Source organism: Corvus hawaiiensis, chromosome 10, assembly GCF_020740725.1.
Source record: "Corvus hawaiiensis isolate bCorHaw1 chromosome 10, bCorHaw1.pri.cur, whole genome shotgun sequence".
NCBI classification, from domain to species: Eukaryota; Metazoa; Chordata; class Aves; order Passeriformes; family Corvidae; genus Corvus; species Corvus hawaiiensis.
The window spans coordinates 9,890,542-9,916,587 of NC_063222.1; the positions used below are offsets into that span (position 1 = coordinate 9,890,542).

Below are 26,046 nucleotides of genomic sequence, written 5' to 3' on the forward strand. Positions count from 1 at the left end.
CACGGGAAATTCTTCCTCTTTCTCTTGTTTGTTTTTAAGCAAATCCAGTTTCAACTTAATTGTGATTTAGACTTTTATCTTTAAAAATCAGCAAGTGAGCCAATGAAAGCACTCTATAAAAACACAAATAACAGAGGTAATCAGATACTGAAAATAAAATACATGAAACAAAATCTCATCAAGTAATGAACTGACACAATTTTCTTATTTCTCTTTTTGTTTCACAACAGCTAGATTGTCAGATGACTCATCTGCTTTGATTTAAAATAAGATCTGTTTCTGTAGAGTCACTCGTATCACTGCCTTTTGTCAGTGAGAATTAGGGAGATTTTCACAAAGCTGTACAATTTAGAACAGTTTACAGTTGCACTGTTGAGATATTTTGTTTTTTTCACATCGAGTGTTATTGTTTCAGTATTTGTGCTGTGATGCAAAAGTCGTTGCAGAGAATGTGTTTCCATTGACAGCAGGAAACTTTCTGTCAGTCTTTCAGATTGCTTTGGCTCATTCTGCCAACTTCAGACCCAGAACTGGGCTCTTTTACCCCTTCTATATATCCTGTTTGTGGTATCTATAGAATCTCTTAATTTAGATCCAAAAGAAAACAAATAAATGCTGATGCTTAAGCACTTGAGTAAGGGGAGGGCTCTGGATACACAAGGTATTTCTGTTACCTGGGGCAGATTTGGTTCCCTCTAATCCTCAGAAAAATAACGATGCAAAGAAATAATTTTTGCATAAATTATTGCATCATTTCAAAGGGAAATGTCAGTCACATTGTGGGTAATTTGAAGGGCTAATGAGCCTTAATGAAATAAGGAATGGAAACAAATAAACTGAACACGATATTATGAAAATAAAAATATGGAATAGAATGGATAATGGGAATAAGCAGTGAATAACATAGAGTAAGGAGAAATAAAACATTAATGTAGAAATTTTTAGACTGCCCTGCAGCCCAGGTGGTTGTTTCATGTAACTCTGTAGGGTTTTTTACCAGTAAAAATGAACAACTGTACTATAAAATGTATGGCTGTGCACATAACTACCACAAAAGCTACAGGAAAGACCATTAGTAATTATTATGAACATTAAAAAAATCCAAAACACCAAAAAACCCCTATGCTTTTGCTATCTGCACATGGTAGTCATCTTGGCTCAGTGAGCTCATTAGAAAAACAAAATGGTTTTGTTTGATCATGATGTGAATGATACTCTACAGGGACTCCAGCAAGTGCTCACTAAGCCAAAGCCAGTGTGTGAAGCCCATGTTCTTCTCATAGGGTGGGAAAACAAAAATTAAAAAATCACAGCACTTTATATACCACACCTTCCAGTTTGTCACTTTTTAATATTGCAGTGTGGAAACAGTTACTCAGAACAAGATAACTGCAAGTGTGTGTTCGCAGATTAATTTTTACAATGGAGTTATCTTGATTTATTGGGAAGACAATTATGTTTAGCTGGGTCCATTAATAATTAAACACTTCCATTGGTTTTCTCAATCATTGCCAAACAAATGTGGAGGCTTTTAATTTTCCTAACTTAAATGACTGCTTTGCTGTTCCCAAAGGAGTTCTTTGCAGCTTTCTTGGACTTCTCAGGATCTTATTCTTCAGGTTTTTTTTTTCCTTTTACCATAGTCTGCTCTGTAAGACTGCCTGTTAGTTTATAACCCCCAGAAATTGAAAATGCTGCAAATAACCAAGCTAAACATTTGAGACCACAAAGAGATCAGTAACATTTGAAGCAAGTTATCAAGATTAAACCAGCATGAGGTCATGCAAAATTGCTTAGAAAATCATAATTTATCAATGTTAAAACAGAAGGTGGTGCTGAGAAGCATTTCAATGGTTCAATTTCTATTCTGCCTATAAAATTATTTGATAATAGCAGTAAAGATGTAGATCAAGTAGAGATACATGGGTTGTGTTTGCTAAATCTGTATAGACACCAAGCAGGCAGTGAGTGCAATTTGCTGTGTTGCTACAGAGAAAATGCACCATGGATTGTTTAGGTCCTTTTTGATTCTTTGATTACCTTTTGAGGAGAAAAGGTCTGGACACAATTTTAGGTCATGCCCTACAGTGAGCTTTGTATTGAATAACGTGTTTACAAATGAAGTCAAACCCAGCAGTGAACAATGGTTACCAAAAATAAAGTAAAATATCTTATCTTTCTCATGAAGTAAAGCTGTTCAGGTGGACCAGAAAGGTGTGCTCCTTCCCTTTAGAGGAATATTGAAAATCTGGATGATATTTATTGATTGCTGAGCTGGCAAAAGTTATAGCTAGCAGTGTGCTGGAGACTACACATGAGGTCAGGGACATTTATGTTAACTTTAACTTGTGGGGTCACTGGGTGCATCTTTAAAATAACACCTACTCTCCAGACCTTGTCTGTATTACAGCACAGAATCTTGGCTTCTTAAAATGCAGGGTTGATCTGTCTGAACCACAGGGTAAATTGTAGTTAAAAAACTTTAAATATTTGCATTGTGAACCTAACTCTGGTCTCATTCAATTTGTTGAATGTATTTTATCACAGCAGAAATACTTTTAAGGATCAATACCAAATTGCCTCACTAAGGAAATATTATTCTCTTTCTTGGTGTCTCTAAATTCATTATCAGGAGTATTTTATGGGCAACAAGGATTATATCCAATAGCCCCAGAAAGCAAAACAAACCCAAGTCTGAAATGGTTCCGGATAATATAGTCAGCAAAACCTGTTTGAGATTTCTGCACTATAATCATACCTTTGCAGCCAAGCCATTTAAAACCAAAATCTGTTATTGCTTTGCTTTGTTTTTGTTCAAGAGAACACAGCCATGTAGATCAAACTTCAGCTTCTTAATTTTATCTCCATCCTCATATTTCAGTGGAAATTAACTGTTCCCCTGTTCATTTGAATAACTTAGGGATTTTATTCCCCTTTCTATAATCTTCTCTTTTTATAAATATTATTTTGTTTATTAAATAGCTAAGCTAATATAACAAAATAGCACACAGAGAGACAGCTGAAGAATTTTAAACAGAGAATGATTAGGAGATCAATAAACAGTTCAGTAATTCTGAGATGACTTTGAAGTGACCTTCCAGAATGAAAGAAGCTCAAAGCCTTAGGACACACAAATCTTAAATGATAGTTACTGTGCCAAGAAAACTTGAGTAGGTTGGTAACGTTGATTTAGCTGTCATAATTGTGTTGAGCACTGCAAGTCATAGAATAAAAGAGCAGTGGTGAGAACAAAAGAAGCACACACAGTAAAGAAATACTCGTGGAAAAAGAGAATGAAAGAAACAGTGAAAGTGAAATAATAAAATGAAGTAAGGGGGTAAGGACTGAACACGATAAACTAACATCATGGCAATGTTCAGCTAAAGCCTCCTCCATAATTTCAGGTGAAATGGAATTCCATTCTGAAGCACAGCATTTTAGCTGCCTGTATCACTTGTAATGAGGCTCAAAGCCAGAACTCTTTCATAATGATGTGAGAAATGATGCCTTCAGCCCCTCCAGTATAAACTTCCCCTACGAAGCTGTGTGATTTTTTATTTATTTTGTTGTATTTTGAGGTCAGTTGTGTACAGAAAAAATTCTTGTGCTTTCATTTAATTTTCCTGTAACATTTAATGTTTCCCCAAGACTGGCAGAAATATTGCTTGATTTTCTTTATATTTTGATGTTTCAAGAAACTCAGTCTCACACATGCAGAAAGGGCTTTCACTACACTTACATTATTTAGTATATAATGTCCCAAAAGATCTTGTTTTATGGAACATACAAAACTGTGGGAGATGACAGTGGAGTGCTGCAACATATACAGAGCCATGTTCATGTTTCTTGTCAAATTCTTAATGCTATTGAAATGTAGATCTTTGTTCAGACACTGCTGCTCAGACAGGTCTACTTTCCTTTATTCTGGAAAAACTTTATTTTATGAGGAAATTGCTATTCTTCTTTTTGACAAATAGTTGAGAAGTAGAGACAAAAGGCTTTTTAAAATTTTTTTTGATAAGTCTAAGCTTCTCCAGCGAAACCACTTCAATTAGGGAATCTCAGCATGCATGTCAAATCAGCTCCAGCTTGAACTTCCAGGTAGGAATAGCCTTCAGGAGGCAGCTTAATTGCTACTGTTTCACAGTGTGTGGCTGGGAGTTGGCATTGTTTGACTAGGTAAGCTGTTTTAAAAATTGCTTATAACACAGATATTTGGGAAAGTCATGAACCGTTTGGCAACCGAATGGAAACAGAGACCAAGTGACTGAATTATGTTTCATTTCTAATTGTTTTCTAGTGATAAGTTTGAAGAAACCTTCTCAGCAGAAAAAACCCCAAGGGATTAGGAAGATTATATCAGCCTAGAAAAAAAAAAAAAAGAAATTGGTAAAGGTTTGCTTGTTTTTTCTTTTTGTCTTAGGAAAATAATACTGGGCGACCACTACTGTGTTTCCAACTTCACACCCCAGTGAAACAGCACATTTCTTTTCATGTCAGATGACATTTTCTGTTAAGCCCATGACAGTTTAATTTCAGTTAACCACTGCTAACAGCATGAACATACAAAGAAAGGAGACAGTCCCACAGTCATTGACTGTATATGTAAATTAAGTAATCCATTGTGTTGGGTCATTGGGGAGGTTGTTGATTATTAAAAACTAAAAAAAAAGTTCTTCCCCCATCCTTGTGACAACCTTTCTGCCTGACTGACACTTATAAAACATTTTGTCTATAGATATGCAAAACTACCTGCAATAAGTTGAAATGGTAGAAGAATGAAATATTAAGCCATAATCTTGTTGTTGATTTAGTGTTCCAAGTGTATGTCTGTTAAGTGACTCTCTTCTTAGGTTAACTATCTTTTTAATGTCCCTTTCATTTTTTTCCTTTTCAGATGATAACATTAACAGTGTTAGTGTTATTGAAACACATTGTAGTTACCTTCTTATTGTTTTTGGAGGTGGATAGGATGTTCTGTATGGTGCTAGAAAACAGGAGATTCTGGAATGCAATGCACTCCTGAAAATCCTGTTGTGCTATAGGAATGGTCAATTTTTACATCTTTTTAATTACTATCATTTTAAGTGCTTTATCCAATATTCGTCTCATAGAAATGTCAGTAGCTGTCCTCTCTACTTATGGGTAGAGTCAAGCACAATTTCCTCCTGAAATCCTGTCAGTGTGAGATCCTCTGTAACTTCTAAGAGACTTATTGATCATAAATAGCTTCCAAGACCTGTAATAATTTATCATTGGTGGAAACATACAGATAATTTCCACAAATATCGAATATAGAATTAAATAGGGATACTGTGTGTTGATTTGGTTTTGCTGCTGATCTCAATTGTAGTCATGATTCCATAAATGCTCTCTAATTTGCACTTAGGCAAAGAAACTGTAATATAAAATTTCTCTATAGGTTAATGTAAGATAATGACTTTCTACTGGCAAACATTATTATTTATAGATAAGGAAAGGAAAAGTCTCCACGTGCAAAATTAGGGAAAAGGAGGGTAGGTGAAGGAAAGGAACAAAGAAGACAAATCAAAGGATATCCTGCACTTTTACCAGCACTTTTTGTCTCTCAGTTGGACAGAACCTGCCTGTACTGATGTCACAGGGCTGTGTTTAGAAAAATTAGGAAAAACAACTGGAGGAATTTGATATTTCTATAAAATTAAATACCATTCATAAAAACACTGGAAAAATGAATTTGCCTCAGAGGAACGCCTTCTGTCATTCTCGTTCATGCTTGGCATCCTGAGCTGAAATTAGTCCTGTGGAATCAGTTATTAAAATCTGTGTAAAGGCTCCCATTAACTTCGCATTGTGCCCTACAAATGCGTCTCTTAAATGTATAGACTGCTCAACAAATGCTTGGCATCTTATAAATAATAGACCAGTCATTAGAAACATGCAATAATATTGTTATAACAATATGATTGTTGTAATGCAGATCATTCACTGGGCACTCCATGCATATGGGAATTGCATTTGTGTGGCATAATCAAAGTCAATGACAGTCTTTCCCTTGATTTCAATAGGCTTTGGATCAGGCTATTTGAGAAGTACCATTAGCTGTCAGATGTGGTTTTGAGACTATATGTATCAATCTGATTAATTAGTAGCAATCTAAAATGTTTTCATGAATGGTTTCTTCAAATTCAGGCTTGCATAAAGAGCACTGTAATATCTCATTACTGTGGTTCCTCCTACAGCCTTTGAAGTTCCTGTTAATTCTCACTTGATAGTAAAGTTAACCTCCCTAGCAACGTAATTGATTAAATAACAGGGATCGTAATGAAATTCCAGTAATTCTTTCTGCATGCAAAGCTGAAAAGGGAATAATTACTGTCAAAGAAACTTCTGGATTCATCTTTCTCAGATGAATTTCTTAGCAAAGTAAGAGTTCTTTTAATCTTTTAAACTTTTTTAGTTTGGTTGTGCTGTGTAAATAAAAATGCTCTTGTATTATTTCCTTTTTAGAGTGAGGCAACACTCAGAGGTGACCCTGATATTGGTGTGTTCCCCTGCAAGCCTTTCCAGGCACAGTTTGTACCCACAGCAGGACTTGCTCTTTCTTCTGGCAGGGCATTTAATATGCTGGGGATTGACAGCTGTGGTGTTCTAATGGTAGGGCTGAGCAGCAAACAAAGTTTAAGTTTTAATGCTGACATTAGCATACACTGGCATCAGCATTCATCGTGTCAGTATTATTTAAGAGGAGCTAGAGCTCCTCAGGTTTAAATAGCTGTACAATATTTCAATTTAATCAGTGTTTTATTACAATGCCTCCTTTGAAATGTGATCTTAAAATTATCCAACAAGCAAAGCAAAAAGTCCGATTAGAAATAATTTTTGCAGAGTTTTGCTCTTAACTTATTGCTTATTAATTGCAGCAATGAATTCTGTAGCTTTCATCATCAGCCAATTTCAGCCCGCTAAGAAGCATGAAATTTTATCTTCATCAATAAGTTTTCCTTTAAAGAAGCTATATAAAAATTGATTACAATGAGTACAGTGTCTTTGGCATTAAGAAGGATAGGTTTGTTTTCATCATAAAAAAAATTAACTACATTTTTATTAACTGTTTTCTTAAACCCCTGAGGCTGATCATATTTTACTTATATTTTAGCAAAGTACAATCATAAAGAGAATGTGCTTTTTATCTTTCAACTGCTGAGTTAGGCTAATAATCTTTGATTGTAAAGTCTGTCCTTGCATATTGCATATTATTTTTTAAGCTGTTGTTAGGTGTACTTGATATAATGCTTATATTTGCTTACTTCCATGAGTCTTTGGCTAATTTGTATATGAGTTAAGGTGTCACAGACAAAATATCTAAAAGAATCTATTTTTGTTCTAGTACTGGTTTTCAGCATTGCACATTATGAAGGGTTTTGCAGAAGGTTGTTACAAAACTTGACAAATAAAAACATTAAATTCTTCTGAATGATAGGAAAATTCTCATATTATTTACTTTTAATGTTTTCTCCTGAAAGGACATGGTTCCACACTGTGGTTTTTCTTTTGATTCTTCTTCCCTCTCCCCTGGTTTTGGGAGTTACTTGGATTTTTTTTTTTTTAAATTCCATCCTTTGTCTTCCTCATCTCCCTCCCCCCTCAATACTTATATACACCAATGCCCTCAGAACCAGAAGCTGACATAGAAACTACAGAAATTTAACTTAAATCTTCTGGAATCCTTGTCATGCCACCTCTGACAGCCTGATGGCTCCAGTCCTCCCAAAATTCTTTATAGGGAAGGAATAAGAGAGAGACTGTGCCTCCTTAGCTGGGTTTTGGCTAGCAGTTGCTCCTCTGTAGCAGCCATGTACCCTTTGATAGCCAGGCTGTGTGAGGGGCTATTTGGGCTCAATCAAATAGATTTGCATCATTTTTCATCCATCCTGTAAAGGACTTGCTTTACAGCTGTTCTTTCCTGTCATCACCTCAAAAAAACCTGCCTCTGTAATTGCCTTCCATGATAATATCAGAGATCCCTGGTTTTGACAAAGAGGTTTATAAAATAACTTGAATATTTTTGTTACTTTGTGCCTCATCCTCTTGCCTTCTTTTCACCATTCCTCTAGCTGACAGATATTTGTGTGCTTGGCAAATGCTCCAGGCCTTTTTTGCTGACTTTGAGCAGTTTTAAGTGTTGTATATGCATTTCCTACTTTCTCAATGAATGCAGCCTCCAGAATATCCTCACAAACCTTCACTCTGCTCCTCCTTTCATAGTATCATAGACAATAAATAGCTGGGCCCTGCGGTCTATTTATGGAAAGCAAAAAAAAGCCTCTCAGTGGGATGCCAGTGTCAGTTTTTCATGGAGTTTTCAGAATGTCATTTTCTTGGCATAAATGTTCCTGTAATTAAGTATTCTCCATGCAGAAAAATTGATTTTCCATTCTGCAGTTTATAAACTTAAGCATTTCTTTGAGAATACCCAGCTCATCTGCAGAGCTCTGTGCCTGCTTCCCTCGGCATGTTTCAGTTTCATGTTACTAATAGAAGCTTATTTAAGAGGAAAAAAAAGGCTATTGAAATATAATCAGACACTGTGTGGGTTGTTGTTATATTAATTCTATTTGAATTTTGTTGGCATCCACATGACTCATGCTGAATCTAAAAATAATTTTGATAGAAATAATCCTCTCATAGCGTAAAAAGGAATATGCTGAGAAAGTGTATGAATTACTATGCCATGTACCTGAGTATAAATAAAAACATATTTTAACTTGCATTATTTTTAGTCAGACAAAATAGTAAAATGAAGATGTCCTTAGTGAAAATTGCTTCCTTCCCCAGGTATGTATACAGTGTAGGATTAGTTCCACAAACCTGTGTTTATGTAGATCTTCTTTTTCTTGGTTCCATTCACATGGACAGATCACAAGGAGAATATGAGGGCACGAATATATTTTGTATGTATTTGAGTATATTTTCCTTTGTCAGTATAATCAATTGATCAGATCTGGCCTATAACATGCACTCATTTTTTACATTATATCACTTCATTTCTGACCATCGTGGTCTCACTATGGTTTCTGATATCACGGAATGTGCCAGTTCTCCCAAGCACAACAACTCTGAGCCAAACCTGCTCTTAGAAGTTTCTTAAACTGCTTCATAATAACTATTGAAATAAAGTCACGTTATAGAGATAGGAGAAAAAAGCTGATGGCTGCTGATGACTTGTAATAATTGGACTGGTTTTACATTATTGTAAGGGACTTGGAAAAGAGAAAGGAGGGGAGAGAATATTTGCATGTGCATGTGTTCCCACATCTTGCACAGTGCTGTGTTTTCAGTGCCTTTTAGTGGCATAAATAAAATGTATACACTGGGTAGTTACTTGATATGTCAGATATGGATTTGAAAGTAGAGTGTGATTTAAAGTATTCCTATATATAACCAGGGCACTGATCCTAGTGGGCTGTAATAATTTGTCTCCTTTTCTTCCCTTCTCTCTCCTGATCCTGCAAATAGTATATTGGCAATATTTAAGCTATTTCACACCTGAAAAGGAAACTCAAAGGAAAACATATGTGTTTGCTTATTTGTTTGTCATTTGTTTGTTCATTTAATTATGTTTTTCTAGCTCAAAATTACCTAGATACTAAAGTCCTAAAAATCTTACTTATGTAAACTGTGGGAAGAGAGGAACCTTTTAAATGCTACCCCATTCTCCAGCTAGGCCAGGTGAAAGGGCAGTACTTATCAGCTGGCTATCAATTTTTAAAACTGTTTCAATAGGTGATATTTCCATTGTTGCTGATTCTGCTTGGTTGTATTATTTTTCCTGCTGGGAAAAAAACACTTTCTCCTTCTTGAGGTTTTTATGATGTATGGTAGCTAACATTGACTAGTACATTTCAAAGAAGGAAGGTTTGCTGTCCTTTATTGCTCTAAATGTAGCATGGTAATCCATGTCAATGGTTTTCTTTTTTTTTTTTTTGCATCATCATCCAGGCCACATCCCTTGGACAGAGGGATGCGTCTTCATGGGCCAGCAAGGAAAACTTACAAGGAAAATACTCATAAATTTCGTTTGCTATAGAATCTCGTGAATGGGAACCCCCAAAGGAAACTTTTTATCATGGTCTTGCAGCTGTGCTGTTCATCTGCTGGAAGAATAAAAAGACTGATGGTCTTACTCTTTTAATAGACATAAAAATAAGGGCAGTTTCAAGTTCACTTTGTTGGTCCAGACTGAACAAGATGGGACCTTGCAGCAACTATCAACCTGTCTGCTCACAAAAAGTCAGAATGCCAGGATTAAAGGAAAGAAAAGTGAAGGAGGAGAAAGTGTTCTTGTGACCTAATGAGACCTAAATGCAGAACAGCAAACAGAGAAGACAGCGGGGAAAATTCTACCCTCTGAGGGTAAGTTTGCAGTAAATGCAAACCATCCACCATTGTTTGGTCTTGCCTGCTGCCAGTCAGGCAGTAAAACTGGCTGTCAGTAAGGAATGATTACAGCTTTAGTTCCGTGATTGCTCCTCTTTGCTGGAGAGTGTTCATTAGGAGGAACATTACCAGTCCATTCTTTCTTTTAGCACTGTAGGATGCTACTTGATTTTTTTATAACTATTGGGGAGGCAGAGGGAAATCTGAGAATTCGTTGTAAGGAGGTCTGTGGTAGTTGTTCTTTTTAATTACATACTTTTAAAATGCCTTGGAGTCAACAAGGTTCTTTTTCTCCAATCTCCCTAACTTTTCTAACGAACTATTAAAACTAATCTTGCTTCTAGGCTTGTGAAGCACCGTGGGTGGGAAAGCCAATTACATCAATATTTTATTTTTAAAAATAACATATATTGTTCCCCCTATCAAGACCTGTTACATTTCCAGCAGCATTCAATACAATAGAGTACTGTTAAATATACCGTTGGCATACAATCAACTACCATTTATTTTACTGTTGAGTGATTTGTTATAGTAGATAGAAGCCATTCAATACCATTGACAAACAACAGACAGTCCATAGCTCTGAATTACTGTTAGACTATTTTTGTAATGAATGGAGACTTAATTTCAGCTCAGTTTTCTTGGGGGTGCCAGACACAATTGTGCCGAGCAGAGCAACAGCTTTATTTATTAAGGCTTGCAATGCTTTTGTCTAATTACTGCTGACTTGTCAGACAATAGTCAATGACCTTCATCAGGAAAGGTGAAACAATTCCTCTCACCTGATTCCTCCTGGCCTTTTTAGCTTCCAAGAAAAACACTAGATTGTCTAAGTGATTACGTAGGAATCTTACAGACCAGTAGTGTTTGAGAGGCCTTTGGGGTCCAGCTGTGTTTTAGATACAGACGTTTCCCTTTCTATCACAATACCCTGGCAAAAAACTGAAGGCATTGTGAAGTTTTTAGTCATGCCTGTGTTAGGAGACTCAAGGGTCCACTCTGAAGTGTTGATGTTGTGCAAAAAAATTTATTCACACTAATGACTTTCTGAGATCAGACTGAGCATTGTATAATTTAGTCCATCCATGCTCTGTAAAGCAAAAGGTATGAAGCACACTCTGCAGGTAGATTGCCCTGCCACACCAAGGCACATCTGGCACACAAGTGTTGGGTGCCTTTTTATTTCTTGGCTAACAACCCTTGTTTACCCAAAATAGATGAGGGGAAAAGAGCAGGCAATAATACAGTTCTCATCTATGTGCTCTAAGTTGTACACTAGACTCTTTTATACTGACAAACCTGTACAGAGCAGCATCAGGGATTCCTCTGTACTTCTTGTCCCTACCTCCGAACTCAAAAGCTTTCCGTAAAAACTCAGATTTACTATTCTCCATCACAATTCATGCAGAAAGACTCCCAGCTAAGTCTGGATATTCTTTCAGAATAGACTAGCACTGAGTATCTCTTCGCAAAAGTCCTTACAAAGTTTACAGAGTCAGTTTATAACACTACAATTATCAGTCAGCCTCAGCAATAAGAACTTCTTTTGAGTTCATTCTTGTTGGGGAAACTGTAGACTGTCTCCTCTTGTGTTATGGGAGAAAGATCCAGATGTTGTTGACAAAGACTATCTCTGAAGCTGTGGAATTTTATATGGAATGGAATATGGTACCTTACTAAAAGACCTAAAGCGGTAGCATGTGGCTTGGGAATGAGATTGCTTTTCTTAAAAAGGAAAGATGTGCCAGCTGTGTAGAATGAAGACCTGTATATCGATCCTCAGCTGAAAATAGTTTATTAATTCACAGCTATTGAAGATATGTTCCACAGATAATGATAAATTAGATCCACAGCCATCCAGTGACCATTTTCATGGCTTTTTCAAGTCAGCAAATGCAACAAGCATCTTTATTAACCAGAGAGACAAAGGTGCTCTGATGTACTGTATCAAAGAGAAGCAGGATAATATGGTCAAAGCTGTAGAGTAAATAGAGAACCTTAGAAATGCTGGGTGAGCATAAGTGTTACCACAGCAGAAGCTATTAAAAAGAAATTTAAAAGTTTTAATTGTTCTGCCTAAAGGATTACTCGATCAAATAAACAGCTTATTGAGCCTGTAACTGTAATAAGGTTAGAGTCCATTATAAATTAAAATAATTTTATTCTCTGAAAATATTGTTATTTCAATATCCTGTTATTCAAAAAAATCCTGTTTTTGTAATAAGAAACTGAATTTAAATATGTTATTTGAATGTGATCTGTCAAATCTTTTAACACCTGCTTCTTCAGATTATTGAATGAATTACATTGACTGTTGAATTAATAACACTCATAAGGATGGAAGTAATTGGAATAACTGAGGTTCAATAATTTCTCACCAGTAATATTTTCTTCCTGAAGAAAAAAGCCAAGGAGATTTAGGCTGGATGCTCCGAAATATCACCACAGGGTGTTTGCAGTCAAAGAATACTTCCCATCAAAATGTGGTCAGCTTCAATAGCAGGATAGTTTGGGGATATATAACCACCCTGAGGGGCATGCTGGCTTCACTAAAATGACCCAAAACAAACAAAAAAGGAAATATTTTGTCCTTTAAAAGAAAAGGAATTTAATTTATTCTTTAAACTGTGGAACAAATGGAACAATGAATGTAACTGGAGTTTTAAATGTTTTTGAATGGTCTGTAACTATTCATACAGTTATAAAAAGAAAATTTAGCTACTTCCTATGTCTATGCCTGGAGCCCAAAAGCCTTCAAGAATAACAGCTTCTCCAGCTGTAGCATTAAGGGAGAGCAGGCAGCACCAACTAAATAACAGATTTTGTCCATATTGTGATTCTCCATGGGTATGACGTGCTGAGCAAGTACATTTCAGTACGTGGTGACTGAAACATATATGAGCAAATTATAAAAACACCAATAAAAATATTGTCAAATGGAGAAATAACAATTGCATTTGGTAAACAGTTTCTTAGAGATCACATTTTAGAACATATATATATATATATATCAGTTTATACCTATTGGGCTTACCAACTCTGGACAGTAGGAGTTGATGTAAATAAGAGTGAGATCCTAGAAACTCATCACAGGAATTGAGAGGTAAAACCACACTTCCTAAATGTTTTCAGGTAATTTTGTTTTATAAAAGCTTTGACACAAAGAGGTACTCAAGAAACAAATGTTAGGAGTGGAAAGTCTCTTGTATGGCCCAAGTTATTTCTTCCAAAGAACTGTAAGGGATTTTGAGAAGTTGCTGTGGGAGTGGGAAGATACCTGCTAAGGGAATGCTCACAGTGAGACACATTCAAACATAGTTCTGTAGAATCTACAGGGGACAGTTCAAATCCTCCTGACTTACAGTTTCTGTTAGAAAAAAACAGTCAGAGTTGATTTGGCAATCAAGGTGCAGTTTATAGTCAGGCTGTGTAAAGTACAAGATAGGGCAGGTTTAATGTGAGTGGTGTTGAGAGCTTGCAGAGTGCTCTGCTGCAAGGCATCAGACAACACCTGGAGATGCAGTTGCTGGACTCCAGCTGTGTGGATTTGGGTCTAGGCCCTGCTATGGGAAGGTACAGTGTGGGGTCCACTTTGAAACCAAAGCATTTTCACCTTGTGTGTAAACTTCTATCCAAAGAAAGTGAACAATTTTTCTTTCTTCTCCTGTGGGTAATATGGGGAAAGATCAGGATCTGTTCGTTATAGCTGTGGCAGATTGAGGTACTCAGGCTTGGAGAACTCAGTGCACCAGGGCATCACCGATGTGGGTTCCCCAGACAGGCAACAGGTTTTGGAACCTATGCTTTTCTTTAAAAAAAACCCCACACCAAACAAAAACACCACACCCTAATCAGCTTTTGTCTAGTTGAGGAGAGGAGCTGTGACTGTATATGCTGTATTACTTTGATGAGACATTTACTAATTGAAATAGGGAGCAGTAAAGGCTGAATAAAACTATTTATCGTTCTCACTGGACCCGGACAGAGGAGGAATAAAGGCTGCTGGCTTGCATAAGAGAAAATTTGAAGGCCTCAATTCAGGCGAATGGCTGAAACCCCTTCCGGTGAGATGATCTTGAGCTAAACAACCACATTTCACATGGTGTCACATGCTTTTTCAGTCATGAAAAAAAGTGTGGCTTTTTAAAAGAAAAAAAAAATGAAAATACCCTGATTTAGTAACTTACATGGGTTTGCTTTCTTCTCAAGGTCAAGTTCAAAGTAGAATTGTCTGCTGTTTGTCTTTTCATTTAATAATATCCTGGAATAAGTAACTGGGAAAACAAAAATAGAACATACATCAATGAAAAATACTGTGTACAGCAAATCCATTTTGGCAGGATGGGAATTTGTAAGCAGCTCCATTTAGCACCTACCTACTGTTTCTCATTCATTCCTGCTGTCTCTGTCCAGAGCCTAACAGAATTTTGTTCATACTGCTGCTTTGTCTAAAACACTTTCCATGCCTCATTCACTTGCCTCATTCACTTGCCATCACTTTTCAACTGTAGCAGACTCAGTTTTTCCCTCTCCTTGATCTCTGCCTCCAAATTTCTTTCTCTCTATGTCATTATTTAAGCTGTATGAATACTTTGCCAACTAGTGAGCTTAAGGTTTAATAAGATTTCACTTAAAATATAAGGTTAAGTCAAAAGTCAGCGGAAATAAGAGCCTAAATTCATTAAAACTAGGTATTTAATTGTGGCATTTCAATGCAATATGTACAAATAGAACCATATATAAATGATGATGACCTGAAAAACAACTCCCAACATATCTGTGATTAGGGATCTTATTTGTAAAACTGCAGTATTGTTTGTTTCTTGTGTATCATCCCAAACCAGAGGTTAAAATTTTGTTTTAGAGATTGAAAAATTTAAAATGCATTTTAATTTCATTAAATGAGACATAAAAATGTTATAATTCTCCTCAAAATAAATTAAAAATAATTGTTGCAGTTTGATAAATGAAATAATCTCTGCTCCTCCCCACCCCACCCCTCAATAAAAAGCAAAGGTAAAAATGAAAGCCTCCTTAGAAAAAGACACTAACATTTTTTTATATAAAATAGGAGGAAAATAGTTCTTTTTAAAGCACTGTGAGTTTCCCTTCCTTTTTCAAGCTTCAGCTCATTTGCAATGTATGATCAATGTTTCCAAGCAGCCATCAATTCTTCTAAAGTTCTCTCTCCCATTTTCAACTGATCTGCTTATTTTAAGGACAGGGAAGTGGAGGTGCTAAAATGCAGTACCACCTCCTTGGAAGTACTACTGGATCAAAAAATAAGATGATCATCCCTCCATATTAGATGAAAAGTCTTTCTCCTCATTTAATTTGGCTTTCCCAGAGAAAAATCTTCCATGAGCCCTCCAAACAACAAGGATACGTCCAGTATGTCATGTACCCCCTAGAGAAGTACAACCTACCTGTATCCTGAGCTTTATATTTATTTGGACCTCTTAGCATTCCAAGGAGCTTGAAAAACTCTTTTTTGAAGATTGGACATAAATCAGTGGAAGACACTAGGTTATATTTTTTTATCCATATATTTTTCATTTCCTTGGTTTGGTTTTATGGTGGTGTGTGTTTGGTTTGGTTTGGTTTGTGTTCTATCTTTCTTCAATCTGACCAGACTCTTCCCAATTGATTTTGTATCAGAAATACCAATGGTTTCAGATGAGGAAAGATCAGAAATGAAGGCAATCTTTTTGGTAAACCACCTCTTTAATCTGCCCCTGAGCCCACTCCTGTTCTTCATCATCTTTCTTGCAAAGTGTCCAGCTCATTCTGCCCATTGGAGTGCCGCCAGACACATCACAGTGCCTCACCACAGAGGCAGCAAGTTCCTTGTCAAACTGCATTTGGGAACCTGTACAGCCAACAGCAGGTGGAACAAGAGCTTGAACAAGGAAACTTGACCCTTTCTGAATCTGGGGGACACTTTGCTGTCAAGAAAAATCAAGTTTGGCTGCTTCGTGTCTCGAACATGTGAAATGGCTGCAACAGGAAGAGGTAAATCTGTCCAACAAGTTTAATGTCAACAGAGTATAAACCATTAAATGCACTAGCTGGGATTATAACGCAGTCAGTATTGTCAGATAAATATGATGCTTTAGAGGTAAATTTCTTTCCTGAGTGTGGAAGTGCAGGTCTAGTAACGAAATGGGACACCTTTAGCAAGATATAATCTAGTGTTCCATCATACACCTTCATTATTTCCCCTATAATTAGGATTTTAATCCTTGTATTTGTTCTTTTTAAAAGCCTATTATCACTGCTAGGCATTTCTACTGATTTATTGATTTGTTATGTATATCATGAATGACTCCTGAGGAGTATAATAATGAAGGAGAATGTTATTTAATTCTATATAAATATTTAGGGATGGAGCCAATATTATTGTGTAGTTTTATTATGAGAAGCCCTATTTCTTCTAATATCAATATCACCTTACAAAGCTCCTCATCTGCTATGAAGAAAGAAGGATTATTAGAACTGACATAGTACTTGGCTTTTCAAAGCTATTATATTTCTTGTAATTATTTCTTTTTGAATTTCTACTGCATCTTCCACTGAAAGCCTGTTTGCCCTGTTGGTCTGGTGGCAGTTTAAATAAACAAGTTGCTTCCTTCAATATTGAATTATCAAAATAAAACTGCTAGTAGATAGACAAGATACCTGATATCCATTTTATTCTTCTAAACTGGCAACAGGAGACATTGGCAGACATCTTCATGGGGCCTTCCATTAAGAATGAGTATTAAAGACGTACATATAGTACATATATTTTCATCAAATTGAAACCTCTTCTTCCTGTCTATGCATAAGGATTTTTTTCATAGTCAGTTTCAGGGTGTTCCTGGTTTTGGAAAAAATAAGAGTATTTAAAAAAGAAAGGAAAGAAAAAAAAAAAGAAAAAAAAGGAAAACCTACAGAGAAAAAAAAATACATTTCCAGTGGGCTCACAACCAGTGCTATGTTTTCCTATTCACTATATAATTTGGCATTTATCTTTTACAAGAGATGCTGCTGTTTTTTGTAAGCATAAATTGCTTTCTCTGGGGTTTTCTATTAGAGGTAAGGAAAGGGAATAACATGAAAGCAGCACGTATGTTTTATAAATTATGTGGATTTTTTTCTAAAGAGAGCTGTAATAACCTCCAGTCTCATGTGGCAGCAATGCATTTTCCATATGTTTAGTATATGTGTGTATACATGTGTATGTTATGTATATATAATTTTGTGGTTGTTGTTGTCGTATTTACTTTTGGGTTATATTCACATCAAATGTCCAGAACTTAGGCTGAGGAGATTCTCTAAGGAAAATGCAGGATGCCACAGGAGCTGATTCAGTGGGTGGTACTCTTCCTTTGGAGTCAGAACCAAACCGATGCCTCAGCATGTGGCTGTGGAAGGAAACATCTGAATGAGCAAGAACATTCCAGACTGTCAGTAGGCAAGTTAGCCGTGTTGTAATAAGCTGAAAACATGTCAGTAATAGCACTAGATTAATTTAATCTTGTATAAACCCACACTTTAAAAGAGGTTTTTAAATCTCTTTGACTAGAGGGATGGTTTTGTTTTGTATTGCTCAAACGAGGCATCAAAAAAGAATTTTAAGAGTTTGCAACATTGTAAAAATGTCAATGACGTTCTGTATTTGGACTGAATGCTGGGATTGTAGTTTTAATTTAAAAGAAGCTAGGAGCAGATGCTCAGATGCAGGTCCTGGTGTGTTTGTGATAGAGGGCAGAGGATTGTTTTCTCAGAGCAGGGGACATCTCAGAGCTTTCCATCACTCTGATCCTGGAGAGTGTCTTTACCATGCAAATACTTGCCCACGGGTCTTCTGATTTTCTTACAGAAACTCAAAAAGTGCTCAGCAGCAGCTGCTAAAAATAATTTTTGTGTAGCTGTCACTAAGGTGGCTTTTCCTGTCTTTGCAGATGCGGAGGCAGCCATGGTAACCTGTGCATTCATGATGCACATGAGCTGGCTGTGAAAATGATGGCCTTGCAAAAAGTGTCCAGACTTCACTTTGAAGAAACACATCCAATAAAGCAAGACATAATTGTAACACTGTACTATCTGGCATCAGACAAGCTCTGTTGAAAAATAAATTAAAACTTTGGGAGTTCATGTCCAAATACCTTCTTTAGCTTGGTTTAAACTTTGTTTAGAACTGGTCTTGAAGAAGGGATCTTTATTTATCACATTAGACAATATGTATGAGGTGTGATCCATTAAGATATTATACATATTTTTCTTCAATTTAAACTATTTCCTCTGAAGGTATATTACTAATAAATTACTAGTAAGGAAATCTTTGCCTGAGGATGAAAATTTCAATTTGCATCTTTACCACAACTTTTGTCATTAATAATTGTTATGGATCTGGCAGGTGTCCATATTTTCACAAAGTCTACATTTAGACTCTAAACAGAATTCATGTAATGTTGGCAGATGTTCAGATATCAAGGCAGAGAGTGCAGAGGCAGCCACAGAGAATGATTGATCTGACAGGATATCTGTGAATTGTTGTATGAAGGAAAACAAGCCTGTTTATCAAACAAGGTATTTACCTTCATGTTCCAGGCAACTTTCTAGAAATGCTGAAATTCAGTATAATTCCAGGGTGATACTTAATACAGTGAATCAAGATATCACAGTATGTGCTGGCAGTACCTCATGAAAGTCAATGTGTTGAGCTCAAGTAACCTTTCCATTGTACACATGAACTGAGTATCTGCTTGCTGTGTTTAGTGTTTGTCACATCCTTGAAAGATGAGGTGAAACTGAAGATAGACATTTTCAGGTCCTCTTTTTCCTGTTATCACTGTATGTAATAATGAGATATTGAAATTGGAGCCAAATCTACGTTTCCAAACGTAAAAGGGAATAAATCAGGCTTTTTAGCAAAGTAACTATGCCAGCAAAAACTCTGTGGTGAAGGTCAGAGAAGGCTTTTCTGGATTAATAATCTTAGACATACAATTACCACAACAAGATGTATAGAAAAATAAGTCTGAGAACATGGTATAACCAGGTATATTTGTGTCACAGCTACTCAAAATTAATCTTGATTTGTCAAAAGGTCTTCTGATTTGCTTGGACGCACAGATTGCCTTAAAGGTAACTGAATATAACTGGTGATATTTCAGTGAATAACTTGACTAGAGTTATTTGACATTTAGTAGGAGGTTTCTGTGTTTTTCTAGGAGAAGAAGATGTGTACATCTGTGCTGCTAAACAGCTCTGATCTATGCCAGTTGTCATGGTTTGTTGAGTTGAATAGAATCTTAGCTCACTTGGTGCTGGCCTGTTAAAACTGGAGCCATGGATTATGTGCAGAGTGACAATTATCCAAAAACTCAGAGGGTTGTTTTATTAACCCAAGCCATGGAGCTGAGTGTTTTCTGCAGTGCACATTGTATCCTGGAACAGTCACTGTGCTGCACGAGCTGAAGGTTCCCTTGTATTTTATGAAACTGAGTGAAATTTTAGGAATTGTTTCTCTGCACCTCCAGCTTGATTCTGCAGACACTTTCAGGCAGTTTTGTGGGCTGTAATGCCTCTTTGCTCATTTGGTCATTGCCCAGTTTACTGTGTTCATGGGAAAGGGAAGAGACAAAGGATTCAGTGTGTCAGCTTTAGAAGGTGATGGATGGTGCTGGTGCATCAGCCTGGCTGGAAATGTCTGCTCAGCAGAACCTCAGCAATCCTGCAGTGGATGGGACCGAAAAAGAAATTGTGAGAATGCTCCTTTCATGTTAGCATTTAACTTCCAAATGGATCTCAAATATGTCTATGGAATGTGACAAGGGTTCAAAGCAGCATGTAATGGATTCTGTAACTGGAATTCTCTATTACACCACTCTTTGACTTCTTCCAGCGCCCTGTAAGAACAGTTCTACAAAGAATGGAATGGGTCACATTACACTGACTTTTTGTTGTTGTTGTTTGGTTTTGTTAGGACAGTTTATACAAATGCTGTGCCTGAAAATCCGTGCAAGGTCAACTGACATGGAAAAAATGGTGGTGGTGGGGTTGGGCAGGAAACAAAAAAGTTGTTTAAATTAACAACTTCTGGACTTAACAGTATTTTTGTGACACTTGATCAGAGTGTAGCCAGAAGCTACAACACAGAACCAGCAGGTTTGAATCTCATGAAAGAAAAGACTAAGATCAAGTCTAATTAGCTTTCATTTATAAAGAGGAAAAGAAAGAAAGAGAAGTTTACGGACACTCTCCTTCAGGACGTTCCACACTGAAGTGTTTACAGCCTGTAAACTAATAAAAACAGACAGCTACACACAAGGCCATCAATATAAGGCTTGTTGAGTGGAGAGGGTAAAGCTTATTTCCCTCACTCTGAAATGGATTGAACCTTTTTGTTGCATTTATTTGTCTGTCTTGAAGAGAATATAGTTATATTCAGCTCTCAGAAAAGGCTTATATGGGTTGCATGTGGGATGGACTATTGTCTAAGCTCAAATTTTATCTTTGTCCTCCTGTTTGTCTTTAAATGGTCTGCAAATTTATTTGAAATTTCCTGGGTTAGCTGACAACAGCATCTTCCAAGGAGATGATCTTTCCTTACTCCAACTTCATCTAAAAATGCTGCTCCCTCTAGTCAGCTTGAGTAAAAAAATTACAACAACAAAACCTCCTCCCTGCCCCAAAAGGCAGCTTTTCCAGGGCTAACACACAGCGAGGGTCTGACCCTTTAAATGGAGAGAAAAAATATGCTGGAAGGTGGAAGAGGGAAAGTGCAGTTCTTTCCTGCATGGTCTGGTATTCAGAAGGTGAATGTTGGTCCCCAAAAACTATACCACTAATCCTGCTATTTTACTTTTCCCTTTTTCCAGTCCAAAGCAGGAGGAATTTTTACACAATCTTCATTCCCATACTTCCCCTGTGACCAAAAGTACTATTTCTTTTCATTTTCTGTTTCCAATAAGGTTTTCTTTTTATTTCCCAGATCTCAGCTTTGAAGTCAGACTTGAACACCCAAATCTTGACCAATTTTCTTAATGCTTTAAAAAGACCTGCCATTTCCATGAAAAACTGTGCTACATTAAATATGAATACTTCTGCATCCATTTCCTGCAAGCAAGTCACCTCAGCTGATGCCCCTCAAGTCTTGGCATGAAATTGATATGTCTGTGCATTTTTTAAAAATTTACTCTGAACATTTTTGTAAGCTGGAAGGGTGAGGTTTGGAGGGGTAACAAGAAGGTTTGAAACAGAAGCTCTGTTAATGTGATTGAGTTTGTTTCAGACTTGTGTGCAGTTGCCAGTTAAATGTAGTGCTTAGGTATCTTCTGCACCAAACAAGACTAGGACAAGAGAACCAGTTTTGTTGTTTGTCCCTAGATCATATGTGAGATTTTAATCCTCTTTTTCCAAACATTCTTTTTTTTCTTCTCACTGGTTCTTTATAATTGCTTTCAATATATAGTGAGCACTATAAACACAGAATCCTGCTCAGTGTGTGACAAAAGGACTTCTGATCTGCATGTGGCAACAATTCACAAGTTGTAGTTTGCTCCTACGTACTCCCATAACAGAGGGACCAAGAGATTCAAACTCAGCTGGTGCTGTGGCTCTAGAAATATTGTATTAGTGCTAAAGTGTCTTTGCATTGCTTTTATTAAACAAATACTGCTTTGGAAAGTAAAGCTCTCATCTGCTTCCCACTGGACAAATATAAAAACCATTTTCTTCCTTTTCTCTGAACTCTTACTGTGCAAGCCATGTGGTTCTCCCCACTGTGATCTGTTTTGCAAAAGAACCCTATTAATTGAGGATGTTTTTCAGTATTGCCTAAAGGTCACTACAATCAATTATGGAGAATATTTGTAAAAGAGAAATCTTGCCTATAAAGCAATATATCCCGAGTGTCTAATTTGTTCACTGTAATAAGGCCATGCCTAGTTATTGATTAATCAGTCTTTGTTGTCTGTTTGCTGATTATATCAGGAAGTCTCTTAATGTAATGGAATATCATATACAGATTGGTTTGCAAAAATATTTATTTCTCCTATTATACTGCATGTGTTCAACCTGAGGAGATTATTTTTCCAGGATAGATCATTTTGATTTGTTGTGGCAAGCCTAGAACTGAAAATGGAAGCATATTTGGGTTTGAAACATGAATAGAAACATGACTAAGGTCATCAACACAGAATTTTTTCTATTTTGATCCGATTTGTAAATCATTACCTGATGTATTCCATTCAAAAGTCTTAATGTTATGCAATTATACTGCATCAAGATATGCAGTGCAGGAGTGTAATTGATCAAAATGAAACTTATGTTGTACGCCAAAAAAATGGTTGTGGATACATTCAAAGTGGTTCTCAGGCTATATTTAAAAGTGTAACATTTGGCTGTTTTTTTAAATCATAGAAAGGAAGCCAAGCATATTAAAATTAATTCATGTTCATGTGCTCGATATAATTAAGGTTTTTATCTTGTCATGAATCTTAGTGTGATTTGTAGGACACAGAGTAGTGGCAGGAGTTATGTACATAGAAGATGTTTTAAGTTATAGTATAATTATCATTATCTCTGTTGGCAGGAGTGCATCATTTCCATTAAATAACATGCCTTGTTTCACTGTGAGTCCACGATTCATTTCTGATCTTTTGTGCTGTAGTTGATGTATATGAGCCACATTAACTGCCCCCCTGCCTCACTTTGTGCATATTTAAGGATTTAAAGTGTCTCGGGAATCCATTATCACTCTGTGACAGAAAGGTGAGAAAAATGTGTGAAAAACTCAAAAACAGGTAGAACTAGATCATGTCTATATATTAACTTTTGACAGGTGTGAGACATCTAAGATTTAATCTGGAATTTGTGTTGGAATTCAGATAAAATAATGCATACTTTAAATTGAGAAGAAATAAAGAATTAGTGATGCTGATGTTCTGTGTTATTACAAAGAAACAATGGTTCTTAAAACATTTAAATTTTGCAAGAAATTAGCATGATCTCAGTGGGACCAGAGAGTCAAAAGGAGAAACACAAGAACACATAAATAATTTTCCATTTATCCTTTCTTCAGTATTTAAAGTGCTGAAGTTTAAGTGCCTCTTTTTGCTGTATAAAATGCTTATAACATGATTTATCATGATGCACATCTCATTGTGAGTAGCAAAACTGAAAAAATAAAAATAGGCTCCAATTCTGCAAGCAGTTTTGCACACATAGATCCTATTTGCATTACTTTTGTACACTAAAATTTACTGTGATATATAAGGAGTATTAAAGATAACGAACTTCAATGAGAGGACAGTTTTTATAAAAGCAGCGGTACCACATCTCATAAAAGCCAGGCTTGGCATCCACAACATGTGCCATGTCTGCAGTGCTTTCAAATTACAAAGCAATCTTTTTACCAGAAGGGTACTTAAAGTCACAAGTTCTACTAACACATCCACTGAGAATAAGAATATAACAGTTCTCTCTAAAATTTTAATATGTATATTGATTCTCAGTGCATTCTGGAATGTGGACTCAGCTTTTCCGGCTCTGGAAATCTAATGTTCAACATATGGCCACCTGCAGTTAGACCATGGTAAAATTTCTGTGCTTTTCCCCAGGGAAAAATCAAGGTATCAGAGATGTTTTTTCTGTTTCCACATGCTATGTAGATTAAATACGTGACATGCAATTTAAATCCAGAAGATTTTTGGCACTGATAATGATGACTTGAAAGATATCATAGCACAATTTTTAAACTCATTTATGTGGCAGTCACTGTTGTTGAAAATACAGCCTCTTTATTGTGGCATCAGGGCTTCATCTCTGAATCGGTGACAGCCAAAAAACTTCTCAGTACTGACCCACTTTGGGAATGTTGCAATGCTATCACATTCCTTAATCCTAGGGAAACTGAAGTGGTGAAAGGGTTGTATAATTCTGCTGTCATTACTGCCAAAACCAGGACAAATCGTCAATGTCTCCATAGAGGGAAGAAAGAGGAAAGAAATACCTTCTGAATTTTTTCAGTAAAGACTGAAAAAAGAGAATTAGAATAGTGTCACTAAAATGCCCTTCTGTGTCTTAGCACCACTAAATTTCTTCCAATGTTTAAGTGGGGATATAAAATTTACATAAGTAATATATAATGTGGTCCACAAAAACAACCTTAAAGAATAATAAAATAGAATAAAATATGTCTTCCATTGCCAAAATACTATAAAATTCAGTTTCTTAAACATAACTAAAGTATGGGAAAATAGCGTTTTGTATAATAAACATAGATTAGTCCCAATAATTCTTTTAAGCGAAGTGTTGGGTTTTGTTTCATTTAAATTATTTGTCTACAATACCATAAATAATAATGAAGTTTACTGCCATGATCTATTTAGCATTTCTTATCTTTCTTTGAACTGTTTACTGTGTAGAGTTCCACTACTTTTTTGACACTGCCTTGAGGAGAGAATGTTGTTGTGACAATTCTGGGTGACAATTCCCAGCAGTTACATGTAACAACATCCTTGACCCTGGTGTTTATGCTGACTTAAAGGAGCTTTTGGAAATGCCTGTCTCTCTGAGTGTGAGTATAGGTAGTACACACACAGGCCTCGGGCTGACAAAGGAAGTTGGTTACCTAAGGAAAGTTCTCTAGTAAATGTGGACAATAAGATGCTCGTGCTCAAACTCTCCTCTTGTGGATTCCCATGCAAGCCAAACCTGGGGTGGTCAGACTGTAACCCTGAGTGAACTCTGGTGTAGGCTGGAGCAAAACCAGGTTCAGACTGCGGGCACTTGATATTAGCAGAAACTGAAGTACAAAATATGCACTTGACAGCTCCAGTTACTCAATTACAAGTTATTGGAGAATTTATGAGCTGAGTGCCAAAGGTGAAAAATGATGTTCTGTGTGTCACTGAGAGTGCAATAAACTGTCCTGTGAGCTCAACGTGTGCATTACTTTGATGCTGAGCGATTTGAATGATTAATTTATCTAGTGGCATGTGGTTGATCTTGAAACCAGTTCGGTCACATACATGTAGGAGTATTTCAGGTGTTCCCAAAGGTGAATAGCAACATTTTACCACTGTGCAGCATGGCAGTGATGACAAATGTGCTGTCTGGCTGGAGGAATGCTGACAGTAGTCACATTCACCAGGGTGCTCTTGTTAAAATGAGAGTGGGCTTGGATGAGTCCATTGATTTTAATCACTCAGAATGAAGTGAAAAAAGCAAGGATGAACTGTATTCCACATACAGAGGAGACCCCCTTCCAGGGAAAGAGGTTCACAAGGTCCTACAAAGATCTTGCAGAAGGTTTATACCTGTCTTGCAACAATCTTATTGAAGCTGACATCCTGTGGATGCTGAACTTCCACTCACTTCAGAGGCTTTTTTCCAGCTGTATTGAGGAAGGTGGCTGTAGTTCAAGGTCCTAAGTTGCCTTGATATTTTGCATTTATTAAGACCTCACATAAAGCCATCAGTGTTGAGACTGGCCCATCCACACAGGAAGAGAGCTTTGTTTAACATGTTTTATAATTTTTTTAGACAATCACTACATGACAACAAAATAATTTAGTGTCTTTCCACCAAATTTACTAATGATTTGGTCAATGTGTAATACTTAGGAAAAAATTT

At 36.5% G+C, this 26,046-nt stretch overlaps 1 long non-coding RNA gene across 1 annotated transcript in view; it reads left to right on the forward strand.

Annotated features, from left to right (window-relative positions):
- LOC125331050 overlaps nucleotides 1-23,040 on the forward strand; it is a 110,692-nt gene extending 87,652 nt beyond the window's left edge. Inside the window, exons 6-7 of the long non-coding RNA XR_007205839.1 lie at nucleotides 9,982-10,395; nucleotides 18,366-23,040. This is a non-coding gene — a long non-coding RNA (uncharacterized LOC125331050). The remainder of the gene's footprint in view (nucleotides 1-9,981; nucleotides 10,396-18,365) is intronic.
- The last annotated feature ends 3,006 nt before the right edge of the window (nucleotides 23,041-26,046 follow it).